Raw genomic sequence first — 6,878 nt, forward strand, 5'->3', positions numbered from 1 at the left:
CTTCAAACCTGTTTCTACCACAACTTGCAACCAAACTTCTCTCTGCCCCATCCAAGGAGGAAAGCAAGATGCCCTTCAGTCCTACACCTGAGTTTTTGGGTAACAGCCCAAGATGTGATTTAGCAACGTGATATTTTCCACCGCTGTTCCCTGCTCGGCATATTCAAGATCTTGTCCTCAGTAACACACCCGGGGCCGTGCAGACACACTTTGGGGCCTGCAAAAGCCCTGCACCACTGATGGGATGCGCGGTTCAGGGTCAGGGCCATGTTCTTACATACACGTCTATGTATACATAGACTTGCGCACAGCCACACAAATGTTTAGTGAGCTAGACATTTCTAAGTTTAGAAAAACTTGCCAAGAAAAAATAAAATAAAAAAAGGACTCCAGCACATGAATTTTGCTGCTTGATTACAGACAGGCCAAGAAGTCAGGAATATTTGTATTTCCATAGCCACTTTAAAGGTAAACAGTTCCCAAAGTCTTCTTCCCTCCTTTTGCTCTGCCAACGATGGCAATAGCTTCAGCCTGAGGGATCTGCCTCCTGACGCGATCGCCTCTCTGCTCCCCGCCCGGCTTTTCCTAAGCAAAGACTGAAAGTCACATTAAACTGTGCTGAAATGGTTGTGCTGGTTTTGAACTGCTTATTATCTCTGGGGACTGACCTGAAAAACAAGTTGGTACTTAGACAGAGAAATTCAAGTTTCCCCTGAAAGGCAAATGGGAGGAAGGAAGGTTTTTTTACAAGGAAAAGAATTAGTTTACAACTGTGTTACCCACAATTTAGGCAAAACAAGCAACATTTGTAAGTATTTAAGTTAGCTTTGCCAAATCAAAAGGAAAAACGCCTGGTAATAACAGACGTTCGGAGCTAATGAGAACGATTAAAATAAATCCTGACACCGGGAATAGATTGATGCTTGAATCATGACAGACACCCGCTTCCAAGCGAGGACGCTCTCCATGCACCATACTGGAAGCGTAACCCTGCCTAGCTGAGGCACAGAGGCTTAACGCTGCCGAAATCTAACTTTAACAGCTGAATCAGGCTGATGAGACAAAAAAAAAAAAAAACACACCACCCAAACCAGAAGGAGGAAAGAAACAGTTTCACGCCCTCCGGCTTTAGAGCAGAATGATAAATTGACATCGTGTTGTTATGAGCATAATCCTCAACTACTCAATCACTGTTAAAAAATAAAACATGATTCTGGGGAGATAAAAATAATTAATGCTGGTGCTGCTGAAGAATATGCACCTACACGAAGAGTTTCAAATAAATATGGGGTTGTTTGAAATCTTGTATCTCACGTCAAAGGAAGAGGGCACAGGTGCTCATGCTGATTTAAAGCCAACCGAGTGCTGCCCGCTTGATGGAAAAGCAAGAAAAGAAAAGGGGATGGCAGAGCCTCAGCAAGAAAACTGATACCGCTCCGTTTCCAAACAAGCCTATTACGCTTAATTCGGGATTCACAATACATAAAGCACCAGAAAAAATACCGGGAGCAGCCCCTGTTGACTAATGCCCTGTCTTTTCCAATCGAGGGTCACATCCAGTCTAACCGATCACATGATAATGGCATCAGAAAAGGTCAATCAAAGACAAGCCGAAGCTTCCACTGCCTGGCTGACCTTCGGAGCTTGTGACAAATTGCTATCAGTCAATGTCAACTAATGACAGAGGCTCTTTGGCTAATCAATTGTTCTAAAAATGATCAAGAAAACTACTCGCAGGACAGCTCATTTTCACATCAATGCCTGTGAAGTATGAAAAGCTCATTTTTTTTGAGTTTTTAATAAGCTCATAAGTAAAGCAGTTACTTGGTAACAGGGGTCACCTTAGTGAAAAGACAGAACCTTTGTCTGCCTTTTACATATTCTTTTATTACCATATTATAGTAAAAATATGCCATGCCATTACTATGCCAGAGGGCTACATAATAAAGTAGGCAATACTTCATACATTTTTTTTTTTAGATAAATACTTCTGTGGTTTAGGGGCCTCTGTTTGGATGTAAATAATTGTCGATATACTCGCCACGTATTTAAATGCAAAGCAATCACCACCGGCACGCAGGTGACGTGCCCACTCATTACTCATCCAAACTTCACGTGACAGAGCCGGTAGCGAAAGCTACGCTGCAAAATTCAGTGGCGCTGCCGGGAAGTGAAGGTCTAACAGCAGCTATTTTGTTCTTAAACCTACCCATCCCATGCGAGTGCAACTTAGTCCTACTATTTCCGACAGAATTCACATTCAGTAGGAAAACCGCATGCTCCAAAACCCCCTAAGCCCTGCAAAAGCAAACAGACATTTCCGCCCTGGAAGGATTTTGCCTGTAAAAGCCAAGGTGGAAATGCACATAGGCTTGGACTGTGGGACATATATCACGGTTCTCCCTGTATAGCAAAGAGGTGGCTGCAGACTGGAGATTTGTCCATCCCTTCATCATACCTGCCCCTCCCAGCATCATCTTTGGCCACTTCTCAGGGCCTCACAGCTGAGCCATGCTCTAATCCGCATTCATGCATTACATATTACCAAAACAACAAATCCACACTGGTCTAAGGCTCGAGAAGTACAGACACAATTATGCTTTGCTCTTCCATAAGGAGAGCATTAGGCAAAGTACATAGTAAGGCATCGCACCCTAAGGAGCCTCTTGAGAAGACAGCGCATTGAGCGGGAACAAGGAGCCATCGTTCCAGCACGGTACTGCTTTTTACCTGGGTTTACCTCTTTACTTGGGTGACTCCCACCCACAGCACCTGTACTGCCAAAAAGGATTTACCCCAAGGAAAACACCCCTCGCCAACCCAACCACCCCCAAAGCAATCCGCTGCCTCGGCGGCGGGGGGGGGGGGGGGGGGGGGGGGGGGGAGAAGTGACAAACAAAAACATTAAAACTATTGTTTTCATCGGAGAAACTGCAAAGTGACAGCAGTTTCAGGTTACACCCTAAACCTGCCTTGCTATGGTAGTTTTTCAAATTAAAATATCTTCTGTGGCCTCCGCCACTCTTGAGCCGTCCATAGGCAAGAAAGAAAGGAGGCAGGGCAACACTTAAGCTCAGCCATAATTGGAAGTATGTGAAAAATGAAGTGTCAGTTCGGTCAATAAAGGGCAAAGGTGAAGGGGAACTGCAGCCCAAACTCGGTGCGAAATGTGCTCATTAAGACACCCAATCCGCGGGCTCCTGCCCACCTATCCCATTAGTCATCGGCCATCTGACCGCTTCAAATGCCTTGCCTCCCCGCTCTTATTACTTTTCTTCTCCCATGTTAAAAAAAAAAAAAAAAAAAAAAAAAAAAGGCAAGCTGGTATATAAATCCTTGCTCAGTCATCTGGAACATAATGTGGCCCTTCTCTCCCCCTCCGCCCGGCTCTGCCGCCTTCCTTCGCAGCCTCCAAACAACCGCCTTGAGATTCCCAGCAATAATAAACGCGATTGCCTTTTTGCCTATAGGTTGCCTGAACTCCTACAAAAGCCTGAAAAAAAACCATTGCAGCAATTGATACATTTTTATAAAGAAATATCGCCACTTTTTACTGCCGGCTTGAAAGAGCAACAATTATTTGGAGGTTAAAAACATGTTTTGAAGCCAGGCCGAGGCTTGCACAAAAAAAATGGGAAAGAAACAATATGCACAAATAGGAGACACTGATGGATTTATTTTCTTTTTCTTTTAAGCCATGTAGGAGAGCTAACCATGGGAATTAAAGAGCCCCACTCTGGATTACAAGTGACTGTACCAGGGCTTTGTTCAGCATCCTCCTGGCCTGAGTATTTGAAAAACAAACAAAATACATCTGTTAATACCCCAAACCAGAATCTTTTACAGTTAGAACATGCAATAAGATAAAATAGTGTTGCCGTGAGCTCAGCATCACCCGCCTGTACCTAAGAACTTGCTTTCCTTTTTTAAATAGAATTTAGCAAGTTATTTCTCCGCTGTGTAAACTCAGATCTCTTTGCACCATTTGGAGACAGACCTCCAAAGGCCCTTCACGATAAGTTCAGGGAAAAGAGCCCACGAAACTTTTTCATAATATTATTCTGCATTCCTGTACTATAACTATCCCCTACGATGACACAATACCGGGCCTTTATAAGAGGTTGTGTCAACGTGCTATGCAATAACATATCCTGCTGTTCAGTGGCAGGAGACCCCTGAACAGCTCCCTAGCAGTTAAATATGGATTTCTATAATAGATCAAAGCAGGTGGGAGTCATTACTATTTACTAAGTAAATAAATTTACATGTTAAAAGAGACTTTTAAATGTTTACAGGAAAGAGCATCTCTCTCCTGTTTTCAAAGGTAATCATTCAATGTGTGTTGTGCATAGGGACACAAATAGGTTAAAAATGCACTTTGTGGGGATTAAAAGCAGTGAGGAATCCAGTAAAGAAGAAAAATTTCCAAAAAGTCCAAAAATAGACCTTAACATAGTCTGGGTTAAGGACTAAGGGAGAAAACTCTTGCTAAGGGGCTTAAGCTTTCCAGTCTGCGTGCCCCTCTGAAAACGCAAAGTTCACACTCACATCTTGGTGATACCTTCAGCCAGGTTGGAAACCCAGCCCAGAAGGTGCTTTTCCTTACCCCAAAGGGGAAGTAGGTTGTGGGAACAACCTAAAAATAGACAGTTTTAGAGGGCTATATTTCTGGTGATTAGATTGGGTTTTTTTTAAAATGGCAAATGCGCTCTTGACAGATGGAACCAAAAGGAACTTTTACAAACTCCTAAAAATAGGGAAGCCCATAATATACTGAATATATGTCACGCTACGCATGCATCTCGAGTTAACTCCTGTGCTCACAAGCACAAACGTGCGGGTCCCCAGCCTTTTGCTGCCACCCCCCCCGTGGCACCCGGCTGCTGCGGCAGTACCATGCCGGCTGCTTCTGCTGCCGAGTAAAGCATCCGGCAGAGGCGAAACCATGAGTTTGACCACAGCGTTGCTGCTCCTCACATCAGGCCACAGAAGAAAAGCCTCCAAATCACGGCATTTTGAACTTAAACGTAGTTGGGGAGAGGCAGAGTATTTGCTATCTTTTTCTTCTCTTCGCTTTTGGTCATTCAGGATCATGTTTTTTGACATCTTCCCCATGTGGGAAGGCTAAAACCACGCTATTTTTACACAAGGTGTATATGCAAGCATGGGTGTGCTTTAACAACTGAGATTCCCCCATAATCTCAGCCTTCAGAGGGCTTTGAGCAAACAAAACATAAAGCAAGGCTCAGTGAGACTACCGCTGCCCTTCCCGCATCCCCATTCCTCAGAAAAACCCACCGTTTCCATAGGTGCCAAGTGGCCTGAAGGCAGGTCTCAGTAACAGAGACCCTCTGGACAGGGGCTCCTTTCCACAACTCCCTTCCCAAACTTAACCTGAGAGCTCCAATTAGCAAATTCCTGCTTTTTTGCTCTTTCCTGAAGTTTTAATGCAATAAGCCTTCTTCACAACATGCATCCATCAAGCCCTGGCAACAATTCCAGCCTCAATAAACCTCACTCTAGAATTTGGGTCAACGTTTCAGAACCGGCTAAAGCATCATTGACAAGTCTTTCTGTGGATATTTAATAGGATTCAAGCTCTAAAGTCGCTTTAGAAAACCCTTCCTGACCGAGGTTCTAGCATGCACCTTGCTAGGAGCAGACCAGGATGGCGATGATGAAACATCAGATACGACCGGCACTCCAGACTAATGAAATGTCACATTTAGGAGAAAACGAAGCCTGAAAATCTTAAAAAGTACACTAGGAACTGAGAAGCTCGATTTCCGAAGTGCCCAAGAGGTTTAGGAGCATGCTGGCAAGCCTCCCCGCAGATGTTTTGTCCATGCACATATATACATAAACACGCGCACATCCGTCCAGTAAGGGAACAGCCCTATCTGAGTACAAAAACCCCCTCCAAACACTGTTTTAGTTCAAAGCCTATTTTTGCAGCAGCTTTTTCACCCTTAAAAAACCCAGGGATTTAAAGTTTGCTCCAAAAGCAAGGGGCTCTAATGAACATATTGACACCACTTCAACTATAGCATTGTGACCAGCACCACTAGAATATATACGTATACATACTTGAAAGAAAAAAGGCCCCCTGAATTTATGTTGCATATCATTTTCCAGTAAAAGTCAGAGGTCAGAAGGTTACCAGTTTCTGCCTCGGCTCTGCAACAGTTTACTATTCCAGGCCCCATTTTTACTAGGCTATACTTGCGATGAAGTCAGCAACTTTTCTTTAAACAATAAAGTGTCTCAAATACTTAAAATTCTATAAAGAGATGTTATTCACCATGTACGTTAGGTCCATGCGTATAAAAAATTAAAATATACTGGTTTAGTTTAAAAACTAATCTTGTTAAATGCAGACTTTGCAATGCTAATCAGTACTGCTCAACCTTTTTTTGGAAACACAATTCCTTTGTTGTCTAACAGCACTTGAATGAAACATGATCATAAAACCAGATTTAAAAGTATATACCTATTGTGAGTTCAGAGTCAACTTCAATAAAGCACTCCCTTTTATATTCAGATTAAGGATCCTTTTTAAATTTTAATTGCATTAAATTAACACTAAATCCACTGCAGTTGGTCTCTTCAGAAAAAGTATGAAGCGTTTAAACAGCTTCTCAGGAAAAACCCAGAACTCCAGTTTTTTAGACTTCAGAGCTTCTGAGACAGCGTTAATTATTTGTAGTATGTCCCACTTCAGTTGCACCAAGCTCGTTTCATACTTGTCCTGCTAAATCAGTTACTCTGTTTGGCTTGGCACTCAAACAAAACATTTTTGCATTCAAGTAAATTGGAATTGAGTAAAAAAAAAAGTAAATAAAAGCACTGCTCAGGATTTCGTAAAATGGGCCAGCTAA

General features: G+C 42.9%; 1 protein-coding gene across 1 annotated transcript in view; it reads right to left on the reverse strand.

Annotated features, from left to right (window-relative positions):
• LOC309604128 (homeobox protein Meis1) overlaps positions 1 to 6,878 on the reverse strand; it is a gene marked incomplete at both ends in the record, with an annotated part of 57,142 nt that overhangs the window by 24,478 nt on the left and 25,786 nt on the right. The window lies entirely within an intron of this gene.

The sequence above is a fragment of the Platalea leucorodia genome, assembly GCF_965183815.1.
Source record: "Platalea leucorodia genome assembly, contig: HAP1_HAP1_SCAFFOLD_372, whole genome shotgun sequence".
NCBI lineage: Eukaryota > Metazoa > Chordata > Aves > Pelecaniformes > Threskiornithidae > Platalea > Platalea leucorodia.